Consider the following 16,816-nt stretch of genomic DNA (forward strand, 5'->3'; position numbering starts at 1 on the left):
AAAATAATCCCTAATGAATAACAAGCAAGTAAAGCTCGATTTTCTCAAATGGTTTCACCCTTCATCTCTTGGAAGAATTACTGTAATTAGGAATGCGTAATTGAGATTAGTCATCTAGGGACAATTTTTGAAATTTTTACCAATAGGAGATTGGCTTGAATAATGGAATTTGGCCCCCTAGTTTCCATTTCCTGGCTGAGTTAACTCTTCTAAGAAATTCTTTTATTGAGAATGGCCGTGGGAAACTACTCTGAATTCTTTGTTTTGCAGGAGACTTTAGAAGGCTCTGTTATGGATCAGCATCCCACTAGGGAGAATACAAGATACACGTGGACAATGCAAAGACAGTATTGCCCCTATAACACCCCGTAGTCCGGGTTGCAGACCGCACTTCAAATTTGCTCCTATATGGCTATTCAGAACAAGTAAGGAGCCCTTCTGTAACCTGTGGGAAGAAACGCAGCACTTTGTCGGGGCGGTCACTTGGCTCACCCATCCAAGGTAAAGATACAGCCTAGGTCCCATACCATGGAGGACAATGTAAGTGCCCTTTGCTGTGGGATGAGAATGGTTTGCTGGGTTTTTTTTGCTCTCTTAAAGCAGTACTCTGTGCATACTGCACAGTTGCAGAAGGCCACACATTCAGAACAGAGAGGGAAAAAACATGTTATTATTAGGATAATTGAGTGTTGGAAAGAAAGTTGCCTCCAGCACTACGTCCAGATTAAGATCGCATCAGTAGCATTATCTAGGAAGTATGTGCGGTGGCATGTGCATACTATGCATCTCGGTCAGCAGTCTAGCCTATTGCATGTGCAAAAGCTTTAGTAATTTCTTTAATGACCCTTACAAGTTCTCCATTTCTTCCAAAGCTAAGAAGTCAGCCTATGTGGGACAAAAACCTCTAAAACAGCAGACAGAAGTACTCTGTGTAAATTGAGCAATTTCTGTTAATACATGTCAATTAAACCAGAGCTGCCACTCAGTCAAGCTGCTACTCTGTGACAACAAGCATCCGAGGTATTGGAGCTTGAAGTTAATTGGTTATTCATTTCATCATGCTAGAACTAAGTCATCAGCCACTGCTCTCCCAGACATAGTTTTCATCTGCCCCTTAACCAGAGCATACATGCTTTCTTCAGGAGAAAATAAATGTTATGTACTTAGCCTTAGTATTAACTTTAAAAAGTCAGCTGTTACAGTTGATGGTTCTTCAGTACCAACTAGTACCAACCGACACACATGAGCACAAACCTTTTTGGGAATGACTGAAGTAGGAAAACCTAAACCACAGCTACTGTTAACTCCAGATCAGACACTACTGATCATATCAACATGCAGCAAGCAAGAACATAAGAAATCTAGCTACCTTTTAAAACCACTGTTTTCCTGTCACTGTGTTAGTAAGCTGGAAGGTTCCTCCAGAGGTCTTTAATTCAAGAAGTGGTTCAGTGGAAGAGTAACTAGTTGTAACGTGTATACTACAGAAGCCAGATTTGAGGGATGTAGCTGGAAAACCAACTAGCAATAGCAAGTAAAGCAAAGCTGTTTCCCATCACCATTTCTTACACCCTATCGCAAGTTGTGTTTTTTTTCTGGTACACATCTTGCTCCTCCCTCATCAACAGTGAAATTCTCATTCTGTTACCTTGCTGTAAGTTTGGACCAAATCTGCTGATTGGCAAAACGGATTGCCTCCAAATGCCCTGGGGATGCATGCTATCCTGCATGGGCTCTGTGGCTCCTTCTAAACACATATATTTGATCCCTTTCTTCATGCCAACTTGCTTGTTATCCATGCAGCACTGTTACAGTTCTCTCTTTCTTCTGTCCTGAAGGTTTCGGTTGGAGTCTCTTTGCTTCTTCGCTGTGAGCAGATTCCTAAATAAGAAAGATACTCACTTCTGATGCCTCGTCTTTACATCGTTATGTTTGCTCTTCCTTTCAGGGCTGTCCTTTCATCACAAGGCTGGGAGTATACGCTGCCCTATTGTGCATGGAAAGTGTAATTTATATGCTGTCCCAAAGATTTGCACATATTTGAGCTTTTTTCCATTGATCTGACTTTATAGCCCATAGCTTTAGGTGCATCTGATGATTCTCTTTTTGCTTTCATTGTTGTGATTTGTTAGTTTTAGCACCGCTGACACAAACAGTGCATTTTAAAAGGCATCTTTCCTGTGGGCTCTGTTTACTCGTTAATGTGGCTAAGTGTGACGTGAAGTCCTGCATGACAGCTTGCTTTGCTTTGTGGCATTCCCATATATGATTTATTGTATCTGAAGGAAAGTAGAGTTACATCTGTAGCAAAGTGAAGAAGAGTCATGGAAAAAGGGGCGTTGTAAGCGGTCTGGCTGCGAGGGGGGCTGTGGAACTTGACATTTAGGTTCCTGCACAAGATGTAATTTCCAGCTGAATAGCTTAGGCACTTATACAGCTTTCACTTTGGCCCCAGCTGTGCGCTAAGTGCGACTGACATCTCTCTTGAAAGCTGCTCACAGCAACCTGACTTGATGTGGCTGTTTTGTTTTCTGTAAAAGGCAGGGGGAAAAGTTGCTCAAGGAGAGCAGCCGATAGCTCACACGAACCAGTTCGAGCATTTTGTCCAGGCTGCTCAGAAATAGACCCAGGTAGGTGGGAGAACGGCAGATGGTTCTGACAGCTTGCAAATAAAGTTTAAACTGGAAACATGGAGCACTAAGTCCGTATTTGTGTACCTTCCAGTAGTGAATTACTGGTACAATCCCAGTCCTTTCCAGTGAATCATATTTTCCCCAGTTCAGGATTAATCAACATAGCATTTAGATACATCCTCAATGAGTGCTATGATATAGATGTTACAAACTATTTTAGGTCAGTCTGTTTTCTATTTTTAGATCATCTTTTCCATTATAGCAGTAACGGCTCAAATTCAGAAAAAGTAAATGTTACAAGATACGGGCAAAATCCTGACTCCACGGGCGCTCAGTGGGGGTTTTGCACTTGACCCTAACAGGGTAAGGATTTCACCTGATAGGTCTGTTTAATTAAAACTTCTCCCTGTTCAAATTGTAGTTATGTCCCCAATGGTTGAGACAGTTATTCAAATCCCTGCTTTTGCAATGCTTTAATGTTCCAGAAACACTGCAGATAAGGGAATATGAGTAGGAGAGAGGGGATACTTACTTACTTTAAGTAAAAGAGGTCCCAGATTCACTGCACCATGATAATGCCTAGAATGCAGTACACTGAATTCTCAGTTTTTGCTGTGGAATCTTAATATCTTTACGTATCATTCTTCTAAGATAAGTGACACTGAATTTTATATATGTACTTACATATAAATATCTGTTTCTTTGTTTATATACAGCATGTTTATATATGTGTATGTGTATATACACACACACAAACTGCCTGTTTCTTTAATGTTACATAGTAATGCATGAAGGAATTTCTTAAGTGGAGCAGTCTTCAAAATTAAGATAATGAGAAATTTTAGGAGAAAAAACAGCAAAGATATCCATCCAAATTGGAGGCAGCCTTTCTTCTGAGTTAAAAGTTGGACTTCACAAACATGCATGTACATCTTTAGGCCTCAGAATACAATACGGATAATCAGGTGCCTCATATTCATCTCCTGCAGAAACTCATGGAGCCAGCAAGCACTGAATTCAAACTCTTCCTATGCATAAAAAGTCACTGCCATCCCAAACAGAAGAGAAATTCTGGGTATGCCTACAGCAGGGATAGCCAAATGGAGGCCCAGAAATTGGATCAAGTCCAGAGAGCAGTTTTCTCTGGCCACTGTCAAGCTGTCTGGCTGTCAGGACAACCAAGTGGTGATGCTGCTCCTTGTGCTGGAGGCAAGATGCAGAACTAGGTTGTGTCTGTCTGGGCTTAGTAGAGTCAGCTCCATGGCATAGACCCTGATGCCATAACTGGTAGCAAAAATGGCTTTCCAAATCCTGTGCAAGTTGAGTATCCGCATCTGCATGTTTATCTGCAGGCCAATAAAAAGTTGCTTTACCTGTGGTCTGAGCTGGCCAGAGCCCTGAGCCTAAGCTAATATCCTGCCTCTCAGCAGGCCACAGTAATTTGGGCATGCGGCATATTAGCTGCATCTACATGGCTTCTGGCTCTCTTGGAGAACAGCCAGAGTAAGCTTGTATCTGCCTTCGAAAGACCACGTAGACATCACTTATGCAGCTGGTAGAGTCAGAAAGCCTATGACATGGGTGGAAAAATACTGCTCCTGCACAGTGGAACGCAGGGCTGCAGCTCGCTCTTTAGGAAGGCGAGAGAGGGAGACTAAGTCCTACAGAGCTTTAATTCTGACCCAGATAGCAGAATCTAACTAGTTAGGCCTAAAAGTCAGCAACTTCCGCCTTTGCCATTGTATGCCAAGCACACCAGTGCCCACCTGGCTGACCCCAACCAACCTGCTTACTTGGGATCTGACACTCACAAATCCCTGCCTGCTTTCTCGTATTAGTTCCCTCATCTCCAGACTAAAATGCCTTTTTAAATGGCCCTGTTGATTCAGTGGCATCTTTAAAAAGAACATTAAAATTATTCCTCTTCTGTGGCACTGCTTTGGTTCATTAATTACGTCACATTGCCAATATAAAACTTGTAAAGTGAAAGAAAATTGCAGCAGTGACTTGCAATTGCAATCCCATTTTCTGATCCCAGAGTCAGGGACTGACTGTAATCTACAGTTACAGCCCCTGCCCTCAACGCTCACCGCACAAATACGCTCGGAGAGTCGTTCGCTGCTTTGAGAATAATTAGAACTCCACATTGCGTATTAGGGCGCTTTACACTTAGCTCGTAACAAATCTCTTTCAAGTGGTAACAATCAAAGGGCAAATCAGCTTTTAGGGTCATTCTTGGGTGGTTTTTCCTTTCCTAACTGTCAGAGGAGGAAAAACCGACATGGCCCTTTGGTCGGTTCTCTAGCCCTGCGGAATTGCTCTCCTGCATACAGGATAAAAAGATACATTTGCTTTTATAAGCCTGAAGATACTGCAGAATAAATGATGGATCTCCTCATCTGTTAAGCGTTATGAGCTGGACAGGAGATCACAAACAGCAGTGTAGAACTATGTTCCCCATTCCTGATTGCATCTGAATTTACTCTACAGTGAAGGTTCAGCTGGCAGCTGTCCTAGCTGCAAAGCCTGGCTCCAGGGGCTGCCGTTGGAGCGCCAAGCTCCCCTCGGGAGGAGCAGTGTGAGGAGCGCCAAGAGGAGCACCAGAGCCTTGGCCTGCAAAGGAGGGAGCGTAAACAGGTATTGAAGACTCGGGTGCATAACCCAGCTGTTGGAGCTGAACGCTGCTCCGCGCCCAACCCACGCACCGGGGAATCTCCCCTTGCAGCTCTGCAGGGATCCTCCGCAGGAAAACCGACCATCAGGCTGCGCTTGCCGCAGCGCCTGCCTTTGCCGCTCACTCCAGTTGTCCATGACTTCCAGCTTCGCCCCTCTTACATCTCTCTAACCAGGGTGCTTGCAGAGCAAAGTTGAGTATTAATTCACTAGTCCTCAGTCACAGCAGAGAGGGAACAGCAGAGTGATGGGTGAGTCAGTGCTCCTTGCTGGAGGATGCATGACTCACCAGTCCCCACACTGGCTGCCTCCCCCACCGCTGTGCCTCACCTCCAGCCTCTCCTATTCCAATCCTTCCTTTCAAAAACACATTTGTATTCAATAGCCCTTAACTTTCTTTGCTGTAACAAGCTTGGGGACAGAGAAAACTTTACAATACTCCTGTTTTCATATTAGGGAAAAAAAACCACACTTACTCATTTTCACCTCTCGGGTACATGCCTTCTTGTCCCTCTGGAAACGCTCACAAACTGTGTTGCCACAAACTGTGCGGTCACAAACCTGCTGCAAAGTGACTTTCAAGTGAGGCTATTAGAAATAGCAATTCCCTGCTCCAATATGCTCGTTTTGGGTCGCAGGTACAATCCCCATATCTCAGCTTTCCCCCCCCTCCCCGGTGTTAAGACTTCTCAGGGGTACTGCTGTTAAGAATCCACTCCACTAAATAGTTATGAAGGAAGTTTAAGGAAAAGCAGTAACTGCTAATTGAACCAAGAAAAGAATCAATGAGGCAGTGTTAGAAATCAAGGAACAGAGTACTTTTCTCCCCATCAGTTCCAGTGCGGTGGTGTTCACTTTGCTTCCTGACTTTTACAGAGACCTACTTATTCTCATTTTACCCCACCGGGCTAATTTTCTTACAAGGAAAAGGACAACTAGCTGTAATGCAGAAGTGGTGACAGGAGAAGTTAGTGCCTTGAGAAGAGAAGAAACTGAGGTTTATTTGCCTTTTGGGACCTACAGAAAATAACAGGATGCAACTTTGGAAATACGAGCTTGCAGATTAGTGCTGATGCGCAATGCAAATGATCACTGATCCCACCCTGAAGCAGGGTGACCGTTAGCAGCCACCAGCAGCAATTGTCACTTAAATCTGCTTGGTAGAGTGGGAAGAAGAGCCAACAGCGAGCGCGCTCCTTGGGGCGATCCCTGCCTCTCCTTCAGCCTCGTACACCACCACGCACACAAAACACGGCCCGGCACAAACAACAGCTCTGTCTCCCTCCTGTTGCAAACGCACGCAATTTAAAGCACAAGCCTTTCTCACGCGGCGGAGTGGAAAGCCAGGGTTCCGAAGCCGCTTTCTTCTCCCTTGTTAACATTAAGCCCAGCCTTCTGCTCATCAATATTGCATGTGGCCTCTTTTTCCTCAATTACATGGTAGTGTCAGATTCCACACTCTGCCTTCCCAGAGTGACTTTCTGGCTCTTCTGGAGACAGGAAGGCCCACTTGGACGTCTGCAACAGCCACAGACTCATTAGACTCCGGGAGTATCCCTTCCACGCTCCAGTTAAAAGACACAGGGCACCTTTGTCTTGCAGCTTTGATAATTATCCCTCACTAAACTGAAACGCTGCGTGACAACGTGTTTACAGTAAATACGTTTTGCTTCAGCCCAGCATTTCTGGTGCAGATTCTAAATAGGCGCAAGGATGCAAAGATGAGCCGAGTGAGAGGAACGGCGCAGAGCTCGCGAGTCAGAGTGCGCCCAGAGCGGAGCTGGGACAGAGGTCCTGCGGGCCTAGCAGGGAGACAGAAAAATCGCAGGGAATTCAGTTCGTCAGGTGAGACAAAGATACGTAAGCAAAAAAAAACAACCTCTCTTCCTCTCCTGCCCACCATCTTTGTTGATTAATTTAAATTAAACTTAACTCGTTGAGATGGGAAGCCAAGATTTCTGCTTTGCTATCAACAGCTTGTTTTCTATAGATACGAACTCATTACAGAAAGCCTGGCTGATTTTTATGCCTTAAACTAGGCAATCAGAAAATGTTAGACTGAAGCACTGTGTTTCATAGATTGACAACATTTAAAACCTAGATGGCCAAGCGACCGATACAATTTCCATACTCATTAACCGTGACATCTCCAGCTCTCCCCCAAAGCAGTCTGTCAGATTCAGCGGGACCAAGAACCTGTCGTAGCTGCCAGAAATCATTTCTTTGCTCCTCCATGGATTGGCATCGCCTGAACGTCCTCTTACCCCTCAGAGCAGAAGTTTACAGAAATCTCTTTCCAATTTCCCAGCTGTGCATCTTGCCTTTCCCTGCATGCACACGCGGGCTATTAGCTGTCCGCAGCTCTGCCCATCGAGCTGGCAAGCTGCCCGTTCACAAGCTGCTCCAACAACTGCCCTTGAGCATAAGCCAGTGCCAAGTCGTCTCTCAGGAGTTCATCCTCTGCGCGAGCACTAACGCGATTGCACTGCACGGCTTCCCCCCCCGCACGCTGCTGACAACCACCTCCTGCAGACCCCGGGTCTGCTGATGGCTGCGAGCTCCCGAGCGCTCATCAGGGTAATATTTGCCAGGCTGTGTTGTCACAGCCCTGTCACGGACTCCTTATCTGTCAGTATCAGAGTAAGCCTTACAAACGCAGTGTGACATAGGAAGCTCGGACTTGTGGTTCTCAGTAAAAAAAAAAGACCATTTCACACATGATGCGACACTGGAGAACAAACAGAGCTGCAGAGGCAAAAGGTGGGTGCTGGCTGGGCCAAGAAATCTCACGTGGGAACTTCAGAAGGGAAGCTGGTCTAACTGGTAGCACTAAAAGGGTGAGCAACGGCATATCCAAGTAAATCTTCCTATAAGAACAGCTAGCAAATCCTGGCTCTGAAGAGGAAGCAGTTTCTAGGTTCCTACTCACCATCACCACGAACGCCATCGGCAGGCCACCCTCAGTGCTTCCTGGCCAGAGCACCATTTCCTTTTTAAAAATCGCTCAGTGACTGAGAAAGAGAGGAATGGAAGAAAAATAACCGTGTAGCTCAGAGCAAGTATACTCACCAGCAAAGGGGCACCGCTAAATTCTGGCCCTGCCGCTGCAAGTGCATGATTGTTGCTACAAAGTGCAACAGCATCTATAGGAAGAAAAAAAAAAAAAAAAGTTTTCACCCACCTTGCATCTCTCAGGATGCAAACCGGGTCATCCTATCCTGGACAGTCAGCATCTCCACGGCTCATGCTCCAGGCTACTGGGATACCTGAACTCTCCCCAGCGCTGTGCTGCCTCACAAGACATGTTCCCTGGCTTAAGAGGAGCAATACATTAATAACAGCAAACATCATGTACCATTGATAACTACTGGCCATCCCACACACAGGACTGTTGTAGGTTAAATTACTTTTGTCACCGTCAGCGTACTCCGTTAATGTGCAACAGGAAATAGGAAAAAGATGCATACTTAGCTTTTCACACTGCCCACTTTAGAATGTAAATAAATGTGCATCTTAGAAATTTCGCTTAAAATACAGAAAAGCTCCAAATGCTTCAGACTGAGGCTGCTCAAAGGAACAAAGAAGAAGTTTTTCTGACAGACTCAGAACCCGGCCAGGAACAATGGGGCTTAGATTTAAAACACAACCCAGAACGGAGTTCTTGCAGTTCCTGGAAAATATGAATACTGGACTGGTGCATTTTTTTGTTCACTATTATTATCTCCCATAGACATTCATCCTGATCTTAACATCTTTATTGTCCACATAGAGCAAGCTTCCTCTCAAATAGAAATGAATGTTCCAGTGAATTTCCTTAGACAAAAACATAAAAATCAAATAAAAAGACCCCTTTATAACTCTTTAAAAAACATACATTTTTTTGTTGTGATTCAAAGTGCTCTTTGTTTCAGTAAGTATAAACACTGAATTTTACAAAGGAAAAAAGCAAAAGTGAGAGAAAGAAAACTTCTGTGACACACGAATTAAACAACAATTGCAGTCTCAGTTCTAAACAGATTACACTAAGAGGCAAATGCTAGGTAAAGTCAAGGTTGTTATTTTGCCTCAAGGACAACAGATCTTTGTCCTGAACCTTGCAGTCAATACCTATAAATATTCTGAATGTTGTCATAAATTTTTGACAACCTCTCTATCAGGGGCACAAGTGCAAGATCTTCTGCTTTAAAATTATCAGAGCGGGAGTTGGAAGCTACAGTTTACTTCTGAGAAGCAGTAAGACAACAGTTTCGCATGCTATTAATCTGACCTAAAAGATCTTTTTGTCTGCATTAGTTTTAAATCCTTTTAGGTGAACTCATTAGCAACGGGGACAGGGAGAGCGGTATTATCTAAAGCCCTCTGCATGCCACCCTCTACAAGGAAAGCTGGTCCCTCTTCCAGGAGGAGCGTGATGGCGAGAGCGTGCGTCAGGACAAGGTGTATGGCCCCCGGCCGAGCAGGCAGCTTGGGCACCTTCCATCCCTCCTCTTTAAATGAAACTTAATAAATCAGCCACCCTGCAAAAATATTTTGTGACCTCTGGTGAGATGGGCAGGATAAATCCGCATGAACATTTCCTTTTATTATCAGTAAATACTCCTGGATTGGTTGAAATTGTTCCTGCCACTGATATCACTGATCTCTGAAGAGATAAACATGAGCTGATTGATGACATGTCTGCAGGATCTATTTCAACCACCCCCAGGCAGGATATTTTCCATATGGGCAATAATAAATCTTACTGCTGAACGTCATCAGACGAAAGCAAATTATGGTTAAAATTTCATGGTTATATATTTCTTACTACGTAATATTAAGGAAGATTTTTCAAAGATGCAGGAGCTTGTATTTGCATGTGCCTTTTTTTTTTTTTATAATGCAATTGTCGTGCCCACTTTTAATACATTTCTTCCTTTAATAGCCTTCTACTAGCACGCAACATAAAGAGACTGTATCTTCTCAAAATAGCCTGTCCCATCTTCAGGTCTGGAAGGTAATTTTCTCATCATGACCAAGACTGAATAGGAATAACGTCCATTCTCAGAAGAAACTTGGGCTGCATTTTACTAGCACTCTTAGCATGGTATTTTGAGGTATCACTAATACTATTTTATACATTTTATTTGCAAAGAAAGCAAATGGCATCCTTTCTTCTCACTTAATAGAAAAGGTTTGATGGGAGAGCTGTCACTCACTCCTATTGTTCCCAATTCCTTTCTAAAAATGATTGTAGAGTTCCAGGGAAAAGTTCTATCTTCATAATGAGAAGAGCATTGAAAATGCTCGTGCCACATTATTTGCACCAAGCTCAGAACTAAAGATCTAAGTAACTTCCTAGGACCTGTTACACACAATAAAGCCAATGCTTTGTATCAGGGTGGCTATGCCGCAGAGGAAGGATGATGTGCAAGTCCAAATCTCACATTCAAGATGCAAGTATAAGAAAAAGAGCCGTGAAGACAAGACTGTCCACTCACCACCTGCTGCATTTGGCCAGGAATCGTTACCACTGTGTTATCTGCACAGCATCAAAAATCTTTGTCCTAGAATGTTGTAAATCAGCAAGAGAAAACAGAGACATAGGGGAAGGGTTAGAGAGAAAGACTGGTCTGAGGCAGCACTTTTGTGATAACTCTGTCCTCAGTCTATGGAGGCCAGGGAGAATTTGGGTTACAGAGCTTGGGGAAAAGCATGACAGTGAAAGAAGAAACTGGAAGGAGAAGCAACAACTTGGCAGGTATGCCCTGTGCGATCTCTCCTCCATGCAACACCTACTGCATGAAGCTCAGCTGTTGGTGTAATTTGTGCAGAGCAAAGATGGTGAAGAGGAAAAAAGAAGGAGAGCTGCCACAGCTGTGTAATTTGAAGGGAAGCTCCCTTAGGGACCTGATAAGCTGTTGGTTATGGTCCAGCAGGACAACTGGATGATTTTTAAACAGACTGGGGAAAAGTCGAGGAGGAGTTTACAGGCCAGAGGAGAAAAGACTGGTACTGCCAAGATGAGACACAACCACAGATCTCGTGAATGGAACAGCAATTCATTGCACAGTTAGTTCAGCATTGATTTGAAGGCCTAGAGCTACATTCAATGGTTAATACAATAAACAAGAACAAATCTGCCTCCAGAAAAGGACAGTAGTTCCAGTGATTGTATTGGCCTTCACACTGCCATGGAAAGTTTTCTTTTCCACAGCTGGAAGGGGGCCTGTTTAATTTTGATATGAATTCAGATCAAAGTTTCTAAACTTTCCAGTTATATTTCAAGCAGAGCTTTACCATCCTGACACTTTCTAGTGCCATGAAGATACATGGCGCTCCTTACACATATTTGAACCTGCAGACTGTCATCAGGAACATGGACTACACTAAGATTCCTGATTCCATGAACTTGTAAAACAAGGGTGACCTTGGAGCCCTGTTAGTAAAGAGGAGCATCATGTGCTACAGCTCAACAGAAGGCACTAAATTAACCCCTTAAGGCATATTCCCTTCTGCCATTTATTCATTATCTCAGTGCACCTGAATCTTAAGAGAAACTTTATGCTTGTAATAGAGCTGAGACTGGCCTCACAAAACTCTCTGTGGATTGCAAAAGAACAGCTCTTCGATGTAAAGCAGTCAGCTCAAACTAACCACAGGAAAGCTACAAAGACACTATTTGAAACGGTAGACGACAAAGGTGATAAGTTCTCTTAGATGGCGAGTCCACTCTCTATTTACTTGTATTGAATCAACAAAGCATTAGAGTTATCCAGGACTGTGCTCAACCTGCACACTCAGAGCGGGACAGGATTGAGGAAAGCTATCTTCCTCCACAAACTTGTTAGGAAGCTTGGCCATGAGTCTGGCCACATTCAATTCTTTCTTGGCAGCACAGCCATAGATCTTGGAAAGCAAACCCAGGTTCTCCAGATAAGCATGCTCCCTCTCCTTCTGAAAGCATTCGATCACCTTGCACAAGTTCGGACAAAACCATGCAAGTGTTGTACTCATAGCCCAGTCACAGTCGCTCTCTAGGGCCCTGTGGGAATGGCAGTAGCTCTGTGATGTTACATGGTGCTGAACATCCAGAGGTGACCACCAAGGCTGGAAAGCCTTCATGAGGTTGGAAAGCCTCAGTGGGGATGGTCAGAAGCATCCCTGGCTAGTCAAAGCTGGTCCTGTTCCAGACAAGAGGAAGCTATTGAATGACTGCGGCCATGCCCAAGCAGATTTAAAATCTGCCCTGCCTGTGAGCTCCCAGGCAGATCCAGCAACTATTTCTTCAGCACATCTGGTTAGTGGGAGCAGCAAGCACAGCTCTGCTATTAGCTCATGGCTGAAAGAAAGGCACTTTTCAAAAGCCTTCAGTATGTAGAGAAGGGAGGAAATAAAATACTTCAGCTTACTAGTTTGTTATTCTCCAGTCCCAGTTATTACAGAACTGGCACTATGTTTATGATGGATTCATTTGGAGAACATTTTCTCCCTGCCCACGTAACTGTGCTTCAGACTGAAGCCAAAGCTGTATGGGGGGTTATAAAAGCTGCAGACAGTTTTCAGCATCACATACAAGCTCAGTGCTTCACAAGCACATACAAGGAGATGAGCCAGTCATGAGGAGCTGGCTTGGCCTGTAGGAAACCACATCCAGTTCCTCCCTGTACCACAATGTTCTTCTATGGCTTCTGCAAGCCTCACATTGCAAAGTACAACTGTGAGAAGGTGGCAAAAAAGTCAGAAGCATACACACAATCTGCCATTTACTCTTCCAAAAAGCAACTTCTGTGTTCTTGGAAGGTTTTATTTTAGCCTCAGCCTGAACGAAATGTGGCATTATTTGCTGGACATTTCTGAGCACCTCTCCAGCATCACCAATATATACCAGGCTTCCTCATCATGCAGCTACCACTTTAGCCACAGTTCAAAGCACATTGGCCTCATCTCTCGTACACATGTATAGTCAGATCACTTTGCCCACAGGGACCAATTTATTTTTCCATCACCTGTAGCTTCCTTCATTTTATGCTGGAAGAATCTGGCAGCTTTTAAGAGGGAGTGTTATGAATAATGTGGTAATGCCTTTCTTCATCCCTGTTAAATTTCTCATTTCATCTTGTGAAGTCTAATCCTTCTTTCTGCAAAGTCTCTAGAACAACTTCCACTGATTATAATGGGATCTACATTTGGACTGTACGTATTTTATCTCTAGTTTTGCAGATTCGTTGCCTATTACTGCTTACTTCCTACATTTAGGTATTTATCCCTCTGCCCTGGAGTTTGTTCTGGCAGCTGGAGGTTGTTACAGGCCTGACAGAATGCATAGGAGAGGTCCCTATAGTACAAAGGTTTCCTTCATTTCCTATTCATATATGAATCAAGGCTTTTCCTTGGCCCATATATTCTCCCCCAACCCCCATTAGGAATTGGGCATTCCTAACGACAACTGTCAAATTGCAAAAAAAGCATGGTGCACAGAAATAGGATCCACTATCTTTGAGCAGCTTGTGATTCGTGTTCAGTTATAGGAGTCAGTAAAATCAAGGCAAAATATCAACACATTTATAAATTGGGTCAGACCATTTGCTCATAATTTGAAAACAGAGTTTTTCTGAATGCATCTCTGTCTGATTCCAGTTGCTGTTGTGGAGTAAAGAGCAAAACACCAGAAAGAAACTCAGTGCAACGTGGTGAGACTTCACCTCAACAGACAAAGCTAAAAATTCCACATGCTAAAATGGATCGGGTCACAGCTGCTGAGGAGCTCTTAAGTTTTCAGACAACTTTGTGAACCCTCTGACAGATGTGGCCTGTTTTCTTTAAGTAAAAACAAGAGCCAGCCAATTTTCATTGATACGAACACTCTTCACATTTCCATTATTTACATTTATGATCACTAATACATATTTCACTCTGGGCTTCAGAAGGACAGAGACTCCAGTCCAGCTTTGCACCCCAGGCACTACACTGTCGCTAACTGAGGTTACTCTATAGCTCAGACAACGTCATTATGGATCAGGACAGTCTATCCATGTTGGATCACCATGCTGCATCGAAAATCACAACTTTCTAGAGGGTCATAAATTTGTTCCAATGTATTTTATTTGACTTTAGAGGAAATGCACCACAGCAGTGCTTCACACAGGTTTCCTATTGCTAATGCATCCCCTCATGGGATTATCTAAGTGCTCTTGGTACAAACCCTCCGATAACCCTTAGAAGCATCCAGCAGCACATCAAGTGCTATCAGCAACACGTTATGAGAGGAATGTCATGGCAAAGCGCTGGCGAGTCACAAGACAAAAACCACCCTGGTGTTTACAGCAGAGTAGGAAATACCGCATTAAAATAAAAGCATGACAAGGGGAAGAGCGCAGACTTTGGGGTGGAAAAATCCAAACCACGTCTAAGCTCCCAGCTCCTTTGTCATCAAGTCAGTACATTACAGAGAAGATCTGTATGGAGTGAAAAGCTTTTTGCAAAGTTTTATCTTGCCCTTTAGCAGACAGAACTGACAAACTTGAAGTGGCAGAGTCCACTCGCCAAGTGCCACGTTCAGCGAACAAAGAAACACAACACCATGCGCCCAACAGCAAACTATCAGCTCCCAGTGGGAAGTGTCATTTTCACATCAAGTTTGCTACACCAGAGTGGGAGAGAAGCTCCAACTGTTTTGAATTCATGTGTCAAGTCAATCACAGGAACAGATAATACTGGAGTTATATAAACCTTCAAAAGGAACCCCCACCCACCAACCTGTAACACTCACTCTCCACTGTCAGAACAACTCTGTAACTGAAGACAGCACTGAAGAGAGGTTGCCCTCACAGCTTTCTGCAAAGTCGGTGACGGGATCGTTTCAATTTCATTTCACATACGAACCGTGGCAGAGAAAGACTGTTTATTTTTGTCCCTATTAGAACTGTATCAAAAATTTCTCTCTAGACTCTGACTGTAAGTGATAGTTGCTTTGTGGAAGTTTAAAAACTTTGCACCTCATCTTAGAAACCTGAATTCTAAACAGATTCAGCAGAATCTGCAGGGAAGGAAGGAAATACTAGCAGCCTTCAAAACAGACGGCTTCAACTTTTTTTTGCTGCAGGCTTTCATCTTCTCTGTTAGGGAAAATAAACCAGGTCTCTCTAATTCTCTTGAAGTACCTTAACCAGAGCCCTCCAAAAGGGGTGATTTTTGTTCAGGTCACAGATGGCATTGGTGCCAAAGCCAGGAAGTTAGAGGTCAAAAGCTCTGTTAAGCAGGGTCCAAGGTTAAACTCCGGCATGTTAAGCCACGAGCTCTTCGTTTTGCTGTAGCATTACTGACTGCTGGCCTGCCTGTAGCTCAGGCCCACAGCCTTCATCCTGCTAGGAAGGGCTGCAATGTGATGTGCTTATCCCTGTCTACACCAAATCCAGCCAAAACAGCACTAACACAGCTTGGTGAAGCTCAGCTGCTCTGTGCACGCCTAACTCTTCTCCCTCCGAGAGTTAACAGCTTGCACTAAGGTTTCACTGCTGAGCCCAGGCCTGAGAGCTTAGTGTGAAGGAAACTAGAGCACCCTGACACAAGGCACAGACTCATGCCAGACATCTATGCAGGGCTTCCTGACTCCACAGTCCCGTTCTTGGATCATCCTAATAGCCCTCCAATCTTCCTGCAGATATATACAGGGGTAAAATTCATAGACTAGAATTTTACCCTATGCTGCATAACACCACCAGTAAGGAACTGCATATGCCCCCATCTACCATTAGCAAAATTAAAGCTAGACCAGCACTGTCCTCTTTTACAAGCACAGTGTCACAACAAAAGGAGAAAACCACAAGGGGAAAAGATGATGTGGTTTGAAGACAGATAGAGAAAGAGAGACAGAAAGAAAAAGATGTCATTGCTCTCTGAAAGCATCCAGAAATGTTGCTATTCAATTCATTCAGGCCTACATGAGATCAGGGAGAGTGCAGGACTACTGTGAGGAAAATCTAGGTCACATATGATCACAGCAGCACAGCTGCCATACTCTCAATGGCCATGTAAAGTGAGGACTGCAGCAAGGACCTCTCTTTGCTGAAGAGGGCTTTTTTCAGTCCAGTTTTACAATTTCTCCTCATTAAGGTGTATTTTCCAGCAGGACCATGAGCACATTGGGTCTTCAAGGGGGGTGAAGGATTTAGCTATAAATCCCAAAGATGATTCAGTAAGTGGAATTTCTGTAGGATCATTTAAATAGTTTACAGGCTGTCAGGTAGGATTTTAACCTTCTAACAGTGACAGGAGCAGTATTACTTTCCCGCTCTTTTGAATGCTAATATATTTCCTAGCTCTTTGTTTCACATCTGTTATGGAGAGATACATAGTGCTCCCATTTTCAATGGAGAAACAAGTATCTTACAGCATTTTAATACATTAATATACCTGTGAAAGCTTCTTGAAATTCTCTCTCATTCAGTGCTCTCTCTAGTTAAACTTGCAGGTCAGTGTCCCTTCCTGCCTTTCAAACAGAAAAGTTAAAACACGCACGCGCACACAAAAAG

General features: G+C 43.8%; 1 protein-coding gene across 1 annotated transcript in view; it reads right to left on the minus strand.

The window, feature by feature from the left end:
- The window catches only part of MEF2A (myocyte enhancer factor 2A), a 110,705-nt gene extending 102,256 nt beyond the window's left edge, over positions 1 to 8,449 (minus strand). Inside the window, exon 1 of the mRNA XM_062583368.1 lies at positions 8,376 to 8,449. The gene's annotated coding sequence lies outside the window, so the exon portion shown is untranslated. The remainder of the gene's footprint in view (positions 1 to 8,375) is intronic.
- Between the last annotated feature and the right edge of the window lie 8,367 nt (positions 8,450 to 16,816).

The sequence above is a fragment of the Rhea pennata genome, chromosome 10 (genome assembly GCF_028389875.1).
Source record: "Rhea pennata isolate bPtePen1 chromosome 10, bPtePen1.pri, whole genome shotgun sequence".
Taxonomy (NCBI): domain Eukaryota; kingdom Metazoa; phylum Chordata; class Aves; order Rheiformes; family Rheidae; genus Rhea; species Rhea pennata.